This window comes from Aegilops tauschii, chromosome 2, assembly GCF_002575655.3.
Source record: "Aegilops tauschii subsp. strangulata cultivar AL8/78 chromosome 2, Aet v6.0, whole genome shotgun sequence".
NCBI lineage: Eukaryota > Viridiplantae > Streptophyta > Magnoliopsida > Poales > Poaceae > Aegilops > Aegilops tauschii.
In genome coordinates, this window is record NC_053036.3 from 605,524,225 (window position 1) to 605,539,116 (window position 14,892).

Here is a 14,892-nt window from a genome sequence, read left to right on the forward strand (position 1 = left end):
GGTTCACCTGGGCCCTTTAGTCCCGGTTGGTGCCACGAACCGGGACTAAAGGGTGTGATGCCCATTAGTACCGGTTGATGGCACCAACCGGGACTAAAGGTTAGTCCTTTAGTACCGGTTGGTGCCACCAACCGGTACTAATGGGCTTTGAGGCATTAGTACCGGTTCATGGCACGAACCGGTACTAAAGGGCCCATCAAACTCTACCCCCCCTTGGACCGCCTTTTCAGTTTTAAAAAAACAAAAGAAAATGATGGAAATGTCAAAAAAATAAAATAAAATAAGTTTCCCATGTGATATGTGGTCTAGTTGTTGGGAAAATTAACAAATATGAATTTCGACTTTATTTGCAAAATCTCTCTGGAATTTCTTAAAATGAGCATAACTTTTGCATACGAACTCGGATGAAAAAGTTTTTTATATGAAAAATCATCTACTCGAAAAGTTCAAAATCCTCAAAAACCTAACAGAAAAAAAGTTACGGGGCTTTTAAGATCTGGAGAGGCAAAAAAATTCAAAAAATTTCAATTTGTGGTCAAACAATGGTCAAACTAATTATTCTAGAATATTAGTGTTATTAAATAATTATTTCAGTTTTTTTGAATTTTGGTCAAATCTGGTCAAACTGTGGTCAAACAGTGGTCAAACAATGGTCAAACTAATTATTCCAGAAATATTAGTGTTACTAAATAATTATTGTTTTTAAAACAATAGTTTTAAACTCAAACAGTGAAATGTGTCACTTAATGCTCAAGCTAAATTCCTGAGGGTTAATAGAATTGACATCTTACTATTGTCAGGAAAACAACAAGTGCAGACTTCGAAAGGAGGAAGAATAGAACCCGGAAGTTAAGCGTGCTCGGGCTGGAGTAGTGAGAGGATGGGTGACCGTTCGGGAAGTTAGATGATTTGGAATGATGAGGGGTGATTAGAGATTAGAGGATAAATTAAGCAGTGATGAGGGGTGGTGATTAGAGATTAAATGTTAAAATAATTCAGAAATTTAAAAATAAAAAAAATTAAAAAAATTTCAAAAAAAAATCATAAAATTTCCTTTAGTCCCGGTTGGTAACACCAATCGGGACTAAAGGTGGAGCTCCAGGCTGCGTCCACGTGGACGGCCTTTAGTCCCGGTTCTTGGGGGAGGCATTACTAACGACCCTTTAGTCCCGGTTCAAAAACCGGGACTAAAGGCCCTTATCAACCGGGACAAAAGTCCCTTTTCTACTAGTGTGAGCAAACTATACTACAACTTTATCTCTTTTCATAGAATAAATAAGCTCATGATTTCAGGAGCAAGGTGTACTCATTGCTAGCTTCATTCATAATGTGTGAAACCACAACATTCAGCTATATATTCAGATTTTTGTCAATTGATTCAGACAAAAGACACAACCGAGTCAATCGAAAAGCTAATCATTAATTCATAGTACATCAAACACAAATAAATTCAAGCACAAAGACAAGCATTCAGCCATGAAAATTTCAAAGTTACAAATTACACCTGACACAACACACAGCAGCCTCCTGTACGCATCAGGCGTCGCCACATCGATGTTCACCACCTCCATCTTGGACGGAAGGATCGGGCAGCGCTTGGGCTGCTCGCATGAGGAGGATGGCCTCTTCTCCACACCAAGGCACCGGATCGGGAATCTTCATCGTCTGCCACCGCCTCATAAGGAAAAGTATCAGAATACTTATGCTGCACAAAATTTCAGGACAAATGACTTTACATATAGATACAAAATCATAAGTGGAAGCAATGGGGATGCGCATGGTGATTATAAATTTCTCCAAACATAGAGAGGTAATTACGGCAACAGAAGAGTCAAACATGTCCAATCTTTGCTCAATGAAAACCGAGGAAGAACTCTATAACTATCCTACTCCACACTCATCATTGCGTTATATCAGTATTTCTCTTTTACAGAATTAAATTTCGACAAGCATGTTGCATCCACACTTGCCTCGAAGCAGAGAGTAGACCCCCTGAGTATTTTACATTTTGACCTCTGTTCGGCCAACATTCAATATGTGAATACACATAAGTTTGAACCATAATTTGGTACGGCCTTACTCAAGAAAAAGTAAAATACAGAAGGAGTACTAAGAAATTTCTGCAATTGCACTCCACAGACTATCGCATATTGTATGCTGCTTTAAACTTCGAAGTACCAGAAGTCACTTATTTGTAAACAATAGAATAAATTTCTCATTTACTCATACTTTGTGAAGGCAAACTGAAATAACTGTGAATTCTTAATATATTTCTCGGTGAAAATTTCAAGGGTTTTTTACATCTGTGCCCCTGGTTCCTTAACTCTACTTATTCATCCCCGCGCTCTTAACTTTTGCTTAGTTTTTCCCACTCCCTTGGCAGAAACCCTCAGAACTGGTCACAACGGACGTTGCCATCGGGTCAATGGCTTGACCGTTAACTCTGACGAGTGGGGCCGCGTTGGACTGTGTCGTCCGTTGGACCTGACAAGTGGGGCCGCGTTGGGCGGTGTCGCTGTTCAACCGTTGGGCCGTGGTTTCGTTGGGCCGTCCCTTGCATTAAACGCCTGCTCGCGCCGCCGGGACAGAAGCCTGCTAGGCATGCACCCAGCAAAGCCTGCCTGGATGCGTCGATGCGCGCCGCCACGATGTGCTGACCAAGCCTGCATGCGCCCATGCGTCCGCCACGATGCACTGACCGAGCAGCTTTCTTGCACGCCAGCCATCACAGATGCAGCGACGGTCACTACCGCTGGTTCCTTTCTTCTAGCTAGGTGGCTACATGCATATTTGTGGCTTGTGTAAAAAAAGAGAAGTGTTCGTTGTGGCTGCATGCACTAGGTGGTTACTAACAAGGGAACCCTACTAACAAAATGAGCTCTCTAAGAAAACAATCAACAAATATGTAGTCCCAATATGTAGATAGGGCCAACAAGCCCATTGCACGATCACATTGCTCAAAGTAGGAAGAACTTAATAATAGAATAGATAGAAAACTTAATAATAGAACTTAAGAGAAGAGCCAACAAGCCCATAGCAACTCCAACATAGTTCAATTACAACTTAACATAACATAGACTAAAAAAAGATAGAGGGTTTAGAACCCTAGCCGCCGCCTTCTCCACCTCGCTCCTCCTCCGGGCGCCCTTTTCACTGCTCCTCCGGGGCGTTGTCGATGGGGTACGAAAGAGTGTGCATGCGCGTCGTGGTGGGGAAGATGTTGGTGTACTCCGTGAACCTGTTGTTGGTGGTGAAAGAGATGAACTCGGAGCCACACCAAAACATCCGTCCGAGGAGGTAGAAGGCGTCGAATGTGTTGGTGAAGTGGGCAAGGAGGAGAGAAACCACCACCCGGTTTTGGATGACCTCCTCGATGCGGAACATCGTTGGAGATCCCCGCGGGAGCTGGTGGTAGCCGGATTCGAGGAAGAACTCGGTGAAGTTCCTTGCGTTCCTCAACCTTGATATCGCCCACACACGTAGTGTGCGATCAATGTACACACCGGCAGGGTAGAGCCTCTCCGGCACGGTGGGTGGGAAGCGGTAGGTTGGTCCGGTGTACTGCATCGCTGAGGGATGTGCAGAAGAAGGAGAAGGGGTCGAAGAGTAAGAAGGGCAGATGGCAGAGGATGGGAGATGGATGAGGGATGGCAGAGCCAGATGGTGGCTTAAATAGACGTAGTGCTACATGTTATTTGGCCATGGCAATAACGGGGTCAAATGTGAAGTAGCCTATTTTCAAACCCACTGCAGCATCGAGAGTGTACACGTGTGGGAAACCGTGGTTTGAAAAGAAGAAGAAAAAGAAGCTAATTGCACGCGTGGAAATCCGTGGTCATATATATTATATGAACAAAAAGAGACAATTTTTGAATAGTTTGTGGCCATTTTGCATGATAAAAATAAATTTGGCCCTTATATATTTGGTCATTTTGCATTTGTATAGAACACAAAGAACTAAATTTTCGACGCAATGTCAATTGTTGTGTAATTTCAAACGATGCAAAAAAAACAGAGCCAGCACGTTCACCAAAAAACAAAGCAAACGATGCAAAAAACGACACAATTCGACAGCCCAACCAAAGCTTGGTTTCCTTTTGGGCCGAATAACAATGTTTTGTTCCGCGAAATCAGTGGTGGGCGAGCAGCCGAGCACAACCAACAGGATCGTCTCTCGCGGATCGCCCCACGATCCAACGATGCGGAGCCGTCCTTGTGATCCAACGACGCGGAGCCTGCACGCAGCCTGCCCACCGAATTCCTTCTAGAAGACCACATCTGAGGGCTGTCGCTTGGCGCCAGGGTATGATCGGACGGCTGAGGTTCGGAGCTAGGGTTAGGCGAAACCCCGCGGGGCTTAGAGGGGTTTTGAGCTGGTCAACGGGGTTTCCAAGGCTTTGACCGAGCATAACTAATTTAAAAAAAAAACATGAAACCTTCGCCGTTCGTCGTTTTATAAGACACACTAACGAGAAAAAAAAACTAAACTTGGTCTATGGTCATTTTCATGAAAAAAACCCTAGCTGGCACTATTGAGGTCCAATGAGCATCATTAATTTAAAAAAAAGTATAAAACCTGCGCACAATGTTGTCTTATGTGACATGTTACCAACCAAAAATCATGAACTTGGTCTATGGTCATTTTCATGAAAAAAACCTTCACACCTATGAGCTATCACATACAAGATTTCATAGAGCTCAAGGAGAGGAGGCACGGTTACCTTCTGTTTTTGAAAAAAATCAAAAAAATCACCAAAGCTTTATTTCAAAGAAGGATCTAAATTTATTTTTCCATTTTCGTATTTTATAAACGTGTTTTTAATATATTTTTTAATATTAAAGCATATTTTTTCAAAACAAAATGTAAAAACATGAAGATTAATTCAAAAAATAGTGAGACTTTGAATCTACACTATATAGATTGAATATGTGTTAATAAAAAACATTTGGCTCATTTAGAGTAGGTCCAAAAAACCTTGATTACAAATGGGTTGTTTACCCTAACCTAGGAGCTCATTTCGAGCACATTTCTCAAATTCAAATTTCTTTAACCTCCTTTAAATCACCTCAAATTTTGCACACATGATCTCCTACACAAACATAGATAGTTTGCCAAGGTTTTTTTTTTTGCATTTTTTTGAATTTATACTGTCTTGTCCAATGTCAGTTCAAAACATCGGATAATGAAACATGCTGGTGGGAAAAAGCATGCATTTGATTTGATTAATAAACAGTGAAAAAGCAACATGTCTGATCAGTGAAGCAACACTGAAACAACATGTGATCATTGAAGCACCTAAAGTGGTGAGAAAAAGCAGCATGTCTGATCAGTGAAGCAACACTGAAACAACATGTGTGATCATTGCAGCACATCATCACATCACACCGGAGTCAGGGCCTTCGCGAGGGCAGCATGCTGCCCTTGATCATGTAGTCCTCCCCGCGAATCACTACATCCTCTACATGAGACACAAGGTGATCGAAGCGGCCATCCTTTGGCTTTGGCTTGGTGCTGCAGTAGGGGCAGTGCCACATCTTGATCTTGTGGTTGTAGAAGGAAGCAGCTCCCTTGGCCTTGATCTTCTCCACCTCCTTCGCTGTGAAGGACGCGACGTTGCCCTTGTACACATCTTCTCCAGAATCATACTGCACAAATGAATGAATTATATTAATACACTATAGATTCGTATACACCATGTCAAAGGAAGTAAATGAACAATCTAAGTTTCAAGTAGGCTTACCTCATATTCTTCGTCGTCACTAAACTCTTGATCATACAGGTCGTACTGTGCCAGTTTCCTCTCCCCCCCCCCCCCAACCATCATCCTCCTGAATATACAATTACATCTATCACTAGTAAATATAGAAGCCAACTGAAAATTTAGATATGCACACATGACACATTGATCATAGGGCTAATATTCTCCCAATATACTATGATCCTATTTGCATTTTCCATTGTCATGCACACACATTGAACAACGGAGCTAATATAACTACATATTGTGGACAAATTTATATACTAATGAATCAAATAACTTCTTAATCAATGGATTCCATTTGGGCATATGACATTCAAAACCCCAATCTGAGTAGCATTCAAAAATAAATCTAATAGGGACTCAATCTAATAAGCATACATGTCTGTAGCATTAAAAACCCCAATCGGTGAGCATTAAAAATAAATCTAATAAGCATACATCTGTGTAGAATTGTAGCACAGAGATCCCTATCTCTCATACAGATCTATCTAGCATTTTTGCAACGAATTTATCCAACAAACCCTAGTACAAAAACCCCCATCCCCCAATACAGAAAACCCCGACCCATCCGTCAAACCAACTACTCTAACCATCTGTACTACCGTATGAATCACAACCTAACCAATGCAACTAACTCTACAAGCTAATATCCTAAATATTGCAACTAACAAGCAAGTGCAAATACCTCTTGCTCCTCGCCAGTCTGCGCATCGGGGGTATCGGGATGGACTGCGCCACTCGACGCCGTCACCTTCTGCTCCGGTAGCGCTGAGGCGGAGCCCGCCACCTCCTTCTCCACATCCGCCGCGGTTGCGAGTTTCCCCGCACCGCCGTGGACGCCGCCAACATCTGCGGTCACCGCGCCCTGTAGCTCCACTACATCTCCGGCCGTTGCGCCGACGTCGCCACGAGCTTCGGCCATTGGACAGATGGAGGCGATGAAGGTGAGGAAGAGGATGCAGTGGGGGAGATCAAGACGGTGGGGTGGAGGCAGTGGAGGAGAGCGAGACAACGCCGGTGGGGGAGAGAAAGACGATGCGACAGGGAGTGGATTTGGGGCAAAACCCTGGGGGGAAATGGTAGGAGCGGTGCGCCGCGAGGTGGTTCCCCCTCTTTATACGATGAGACGTTTCGGGCATGTCCCATGGACATGTACTACCCCATGACCGCGGTCAGTTGCATGCGCCCACATATACGAATACCACTGTACGGTCAGCATACGAAACCACTATACGGGTAAACGGTCAAAGGTGGACTCGGCCCTACGCGGCCCCACTCGTCAGAGTTAACGGTCAAAGGCATTGACCCGACGGCAACGTCCGTTGTAACCTGTTCTGAGGGTTTCGGGCAGGGGAGTTGGAAAAAGTGAGCAAAAGTTAATAGAGTGGGGATGAATGAGTACAACTAACGAACCAGGAGCACAAAAATAAAAATCCCAAATTTCAATACAGTATGGTGCAAAACACAACTTGCTTAAATGTTCTTATCAACTAAACAGTTTTAGACAGTATGAAGCGACTATATACAGTGGATTGACCATTCGGCCCAGCCAGAATGGACATCTTGACCTGAACATGCAAATATCAGAAAAATGAGATGCTTCAACTTACGAACTGAAAGTGCCTAACAGAGAGGCTGTGAACATGAGAAAAACTAAACAAAATATGACATGGAATTAAAACCCTCATGTTGAATAGCTTCTTCCGCAGTCATGACATCACTCCTCACAAGTTGCAGGCATTTGAGTTTGCGCTACTATGCCTGCATCGCTATCCAGCAACCTGTCTCCGCATCTCCAATTCCACCCAAAGTCACAAATCGAGCAAAGGTGGGCATCGTACCTGCCGACCAGACGGGGGCTTGCAAGGTCGTCATCCATCTCCCATGTAGTCCTATTCATCAGGTGGATGGAAGGCGTCGCCAGAGCAGGACGGAGCCTGTTGGAATACGCCACTTCCTCACGTCTCGCGTGGCTGACTGGCAAGACCAATTCCTCAGGCTGTCCAACGGCCACCTGCATTACGTGGGTAGTTATCCCTAGAGTTTAGGCACTATTGGCTCTTGCCATTGTAACCACGATCCACTACTCTCTCATTGTAATCTGTTTATATGTAGCTCTGAAGCAATGAATACAAGCAGTGTGTGAGAATAACATAACTCAACTTGGTATCAGACGCGAGCACCTCCGGTCCTCCAATCCCTTCCAGCTTCCGCCATGCATCGCCTTCTCCGCCGCACTCGCTCGGCGGATTTCGCCGCCGTCCCCATCCCCGCCGCGGCACCTGCCGCGGCCGCCTCCTCCCAGGCCGCGCCCGCCGCGCCTGCCGCCGCGATCGCCACGGCCCCGCCTCCAACCCGCCGCGCCCACCTCGGCGATCTGGGCAAGGCGCCTGTTTCTGAAGGCGCTGCGGTGCCGTCCTCCTCTGCCGTAGGCGTTCTCCGTACTGCCGGGAGCGTCCCTGTCCCGCGCCTCGCACTGGGCGGCCAGGGCAGGGCCCTCGTTCCTCACCCAGGGCCTGGCACATCCGACGCCGGCCCCTCCTCGTCCACCGGCCTTCCTCCGTCGATCGCGCACTACTTCACCACCAAGCTCCAACTCGAGTCTGGTAACTACTCCCACTGGCGTCAACTTTTCTACATCATTGCATGCAAGTACGAGGTTCAACACCACCTCGACATCGCCACCGAGCCGCTCGGCCAGAGCGCCATGTGGCGCAACGACGATCTGTCCATGGTCTTGTGGCTGCACGGCGTCGTCGCCGAGGACCTCATGGACGCCGTGGCGTCCCCCGACAGCACCGCCTACGACATCTGGACGCAGCTCCACATCCTCTTCATGGACAACCAGCCGGGGCGTACCGTCGTCCTCGGCGCCGAGTTTCGAAACTTCGTTCAGGGGGATCTCTCCATCGCCGAATACAGTCGGCGCCTCAAATCCCTTGCCGACGTGCTCGAGGACGTGGGCGAACGCGTCACCGACCAGTCGCTCACCCTGCAGCTCATCCGCGGCCTCAACAGGCGCTTCCACGTCATGGCGACTCTCCTCCCCATGCAGTCGCCGTTTCACTCTTTTGTCCAGGCGCGCTCTCGCCTGCTCATGGAGGAGATCTCCTCCAACGAGCGCGCTCGCCTCGACGGCCGTCCAGAAGTCACCGCCACCGCCCTCACCATCGGCCAGGGGGCTTGTTCCTCCTCCGACCGCGGCTCCGTCGACCGGGGCAAAGGCCCTGTCGCCGCGCCCGCTGGTGATCGCGGCTCCACTGAACGGGACAGGCCCGCGCGTGGCCGTGGGCGCGGCCATGGCCGCGGCCGCGGTGCCCCGCCTACTGCTGGTGGGTCTTCGTCCGGGCGTGGCGCTCCATCTCCAGGCTCCGTCGCGCCGCCCCCGACAGGCTACTTCGCACCATACGGCGCACTCATCCCCGGGCTGCCTCCGCCTCAGGCCCCCTGGGCCGCGCCAAACGCTGCGGGGGTCCTAGGCCCGCGTCCTTCGCCACCACATCAGGCCTACCCCGTGGCCGCCGCCTCTCCGTCCGGTGGCCCGACCTGGGAGCAGTACAACCAGCTCTATGCGGCGCTCCAGAACCTCTCCGTCCACCAGCAGCAGGCCGGCGGCGCTACGGACTGGATCCTCGACACGGGCGCCACGTGGCACGTCGCAGGTACGGCGAGCACTCTCACCTCTTATCATTTCCCGTCTATGCGTCATTCCTCTGGCATTCTCGTCGGCGATGGTTCTAGCCTCCCTGTTCATGCTGTCGGCTCCACCTCTCTCTCAAATTTCTCTCTTAAGGACGTGCTCATCTCCCCTGCTATTATTCGCAATTTAATTTCCGTTCGTCGTTTTACTCAAGATAATTTCTGTTCTATAGAATTTGATCCCTTCGGTTTTTCCATGAAGGACCTAGCAACGGGGAACATCATCATGAGGTCCAATAGCCACGGGGATCTTTATCCCTTCTTCTCCAACTCCGGCGTCCAAGCAGCTCTTTCCGTCGTCAGCAATGGCCTATGGCATCTCCGTTTAGGCCACGCCAGCAATAAAACCGTGTCTGCCTTAGCTAGCGATTTCCTTCCAAACTGTTGTATGCGCATCATGTAAACTAGGCAAGCAGCCCCGGCTGCCATTTTCCCATTCTGTATCAAAAACCAGTGCGCCCTTTCAGTTAGTACACTGTGATTTGTGGACTTCACCTGTTCCTAGTTTTTTTGGTTTTCAATATTACCTCGTGATACTTGACGACTACTCTCACTACTCCTGGACGTTTCCTCTACGTAACAAATCCGATACTGCTGACACGGTTCATCGCTTCTTCACCTATGTTCTTACGCAGTTCCATGTAGTCATCCAATGCATGTAGTGCGACAACGGCGGCGAATTTCTCACCTCCTCCTTGCGCGCTCTCTTCTCAAGCCATGGCTCCTCCTTCCGCCTCTCGTGCCCTCACATCTCGCCACAAAACGGGAAAGCGGAGAGACTCATCCGGACCACCAATGATATCCTCCGTGTGCTTCTCATTCACTTGCACCTCCCACCTCCGTTCTGGGTCGAAGCTCTCCACACCGCTACCTACATCCTCAATCGGCGTCCATCTTCGGCCATCAACTACTCCACACCGCACTTTCTCCTCCTTGGACACCACCCAACATACGATCACATGCGTGTCTTCGGCTGCCTCTGTTTTCCCAACACCATCGCCACCAGCCCACATAAGCTCGCCCCTCGCTCTACCCGGTGTGTCTTCCTTGGCTACCCATTGGAACACAAAGGCTACCGCTGCCTAGACTTAGACACCCGCAAAGTCATCATTAGCCGTCACATTACATTTGATGAGACCTGTTTTCCCTACCTTCCAGCCGCCTCCGCACAATCTGCACCCCTTTCTGTTGCCACAGAAAATCCCGGCGCCCCTATCCACCCCGAGCCGCGTACCTCGTACCGGTCATATCCGGTATCCTCCCCGGGATCTGCGCCATCCTCGGCTCCCGTCACACCTCCCGCTGGCCCGCCCCCAACCCTCCCCGCCAGCCCTCGACGCGCGTCGCCCCCACCCGCGGAGCACACGCCCCCGTCCACTCCCTGCATGCCACCACCACGGGACCCCACCCCACGCCGCGACACCGCCCCTGGATCACCACCCACGTCCCCATCCCCCACGCCTGTCTCCCCCGACAGCTCCCATGCAGCCATCCCGCCCGCGCCACCTGTCCCGCGGCTCCCACCCCGTGCTATACCGATCCCGCCTCCTGCCAACGCCCACCGCATGCAGACTCGAGGGAAATCGGGTTTTGCTCAACCCAAACTTCTTCACGCCACTGCTCCCAGTATTAGTCCGATTCCCTCCTCCTACCGCGTCGCACTCAAGGATCCGAACTGGTACGCCGCCATGCTAGAGGAATATAACGCACTGATTCGGAATGATACTTGGTGTTTAGTGTCTCGTCCTGCAGGTGCGAACGTCGTCACGGGCAAGTGGATCTTCCGTCACAAGTTCCATCCAGATGGCACGCTCGCTCGGTACAAAGCGCGCTGGGTGCTTCGGGGGTTCACTCAGCAAGCTGGTGTGGACTACGCTGAGACCTTCAGCCCAGTCGTCAAGCCGGCCACCATCCGGACGGTTCTGAGCCTCGCCGCCGGCAGGTCGTGGCCCATTCATTTGTTTGACGTCAAGAACGCCTTCCTCCACGGTCACCTCTCCGAGACGGTGTACAGTCACCAGCCGTCTGGCTTCGTCGACGCTGCCTCGCCATCGCATGTGTGCCGGCTGAACCGTTCTCTGTACAGTCTCGAGCAGGCGCCGCGCGCGTGGTTCACGTGCTTCACCACCTACCTACGGACGCTGGGCTTCGTCGCGTCTCGGTCAAACTCGTCGCTCTTCGTGCTTTGGCGCGGTGACCAGCTGGCCTACCTGCTATTGTACGTCGACGACATCATCCTCACCGCCAGCTCCACCGCCGTGCTCCACTCTGTCATCGAGGCTCTTCATCGCGAGTTTGCGATGACCGATCTGGGTGCCCTGCACCACTTCCTCGGCGTCAACGTCACCACGACTGCGCGCGGGTTGTTCCTCTCTCAGGAGCAGTACGCCTTGGAGATTCTCGACCGAGCTGGCATGCTCAACTGCAAGCCCATCTCCACTCCGGTCGACACGTTGGCCAAACTCTCCACCGACACCGGGCCACTCTTCCACGACCCGTCTCTCTACCGCAGTTTGGCTGGCGCTCTACAGTACATCACACTGACGCGCCCGGACCTCTCCTACGCCGTTCAGCAATGCTGCATGTTTATGCATGCGCCGCGTGACTGCCACTTCCAGCTGGTGAAGCGCATCCTACGATACCTGCGCGGCACGACGCATCTCGGGCTTCGGATCCACCGCGACACCAACACTGACCTTGTGGCTTACTCCGACGCCGACTGGGCTGGCAGCCCCGACACTCGCAAGTCCACCTCGGGCTACTGTGTCTTCCTCGGCCCCAACCTGCTCAGCTGGTCGTCGAAGCGCCAGAACACCGTCTCCTGGTCCAGCGCCGAGGCGGAATACCGGGCGGTCGCCAACGCCGTCGCTGAGTCAGTTTGGCTCCGCCAGCTTCTCGGTGAACTCCATCAGCTTCCGTCGCGTGCCACGGTGGTCTACTGCGACAACATCAGCGCCACATACATGGCGAGTAACCCGGTGCAGCACCAACGCACAAAGCACATTGAGATCGATCTCCACTTCGTGCGCGAGCGCGTTGCCCTCGGTGAGATACGTGTCCTCCATGTGCCCACGAGCTCGCAGTTCGCCGACATCTTCACCAAGGGGCTGCCGACGGGCGTCTTCCTCGACTTCCGGTCCAGTCTCAACATTGGCGAGCCCCATGCTGTGACTGCGGGGGGGGGGGGGGGGGGGTTGTTGTTGGAATACGCCACTTCCTCACGTCTCGCGTGGCTGACTGGCAAGACCGATTCCTCAGGCTGTCCAACGGCCACCTGCATTACGTGCGTAGTTATCCCTAGAGTTTAGGCACTATCGGCTCTTGCCGTTGTAACCACGATCCACTGCTCTCTCTCTCTCATTGTAATCTGTCTATATGTAGCTCTGAAGCAATGAATACAAGCAGTGTGTGAGAATAACATAACTCAACTGAGCCAGCTATCTCTGCATAACCTTTGAATGATAAAAAAATTCAGTGAATAAGACACTAAGTATCACACTGCATACTTCTCTTGACTACTAATAAAATAACACAGTGGTACAGTTAATTGTAAACCTTTGGGATGTAAATAGAATATAACCAAATGTATAAAGAAATAAGGAGAATTAGGGGGAGGGGGAAGAGAAGGTTGCAGCTTTGCCGGGGGCGACGCAGAGGTGAAAGCAGCAATATCAGCAACTGCTACTCATGACGACCATGGAACACCCTCCAGGAATTTGCATAAGTAACATAAAGTGATCTTCTATTAGGTATTATGTGAATCAAACCTCTTTTGTTCTAGTCATTATGGTACAAAATTTACACTTGAATCATGAAGAGTAGATAGCATATAAAATGATTTACAGGAAACACCAAATTAAAACAGACTTTCCAACCCAATTTCGATTGACCAGGGCAAGCTAAAAACAAATAATGCAAAATTTGACCCCTACTTGTCCAACATCAGTAGTTCTACAGGCATCGTCGTACAATGCATAACAACTAAGTTTCTATGAACGAAATTTAATATAAGCATTTAGTTGCAGCCAAAGGAAGTATACAGCTATAACTAGATCAACACCTCTACTTTGTAAGATCAATAAACACTCTAAATCTATGACTAAAAACAATATGGGGAATCAGGACAATTAAAAAAGGTATGCTACCGATGATTCATTTCATATAGAAGAAAGAATTATCATTCCAAGCCAGCAAAGTTGATGAATAGAAGGCATGAACCTGCTAGTCTTTGAGAGAAGAACGGCATCTTCCTCATTATCACACTTGGTTCTTTTAAAGAAGTTAATGCAACAACTTAGGGCCACGTTCTTAATAGCATAGAAAGAGAGAGACTAAAGATCCAAAGCAAGTGCATATCTGTTCGTAGTGAAAATATGTATGTCACAGTTATCTCTAATTTCATAATAATCAAGTAAGACTGAGCAGTGCAGCAGTAATAAGCATAACTGTTCATATCTAAAAAACTAAGCAGAAAAATATAACAACAAACCATTGGCCAAATAATCTTATGAAAGAGATTTATATAGGCAAGATAAGAGTAGATCAATTCAAAACAAAACAAGGAAAATCTTCACCACCTTCAGCATGACAAAAAACAAAATGATAATGTTACATGGAAAAAACAAGAAACCTATGCAAGAAAGACCAATGGCAAGTAACTGGAAACACCATCCCTTAGTGAGAACTAAAAAAATATATGAATTTTCTACCACAAAAGACAAAAATAAGAGTGCTTGCTCGTATTGGCTGGTTGAATCACTGTACCATTTCATATGTTCAAATAATCAGATTGGAACCACCTTGTCTTGAACCAACCCAACCAAAGAAATGTGTCCAGCTAACCAAGGAAGAACAAATAACTATGAGTGTGTTTTATTGATAATCTAGATCAAACATAAGTAAAAAAACAGTCTTAAACATTAGATGGATGCAATAAATAGAAAATGCTTCAGTATTTCAAAAAACATCTTATATCTTATATATATAAAATTGTGTCTACAACAGCTTGCTACAGAAATAGCTATCTGAGCCATACGCTAGTGCGCCGTGATTCGTGTGGGACGGAGCTGGCAAAAGTGGTGAAGGGATTTTGGTTAGTTTCTGCGGTCTCTTCGTCAGAGAAAGTCTGAAGTGGTGGGGACAGCGTCAGGTGGTCCTACTGACTTGCCTGGGGTTTGGGAATGCACGTGAACGACACACTCAGCCCGGTGGAACCTCTAGCTCAAACGGGATATGCCTCCAGTGGGTCCAGCCGAGCGCGCCAGGAGCAGCTCCCGTGACAAGTCATGTGCTGTGGGTTTTACTGTACAGACCATCTCAAAACAGTGTACAGCCGTGCCGTGTGTTTCACGTGCGCCTAAAAAAATTCTCTGTGTTTCGTGTGGTTGGTACTAACCGCCTACTATACTAGTTTGTGTTTTTGCTCGTCTAA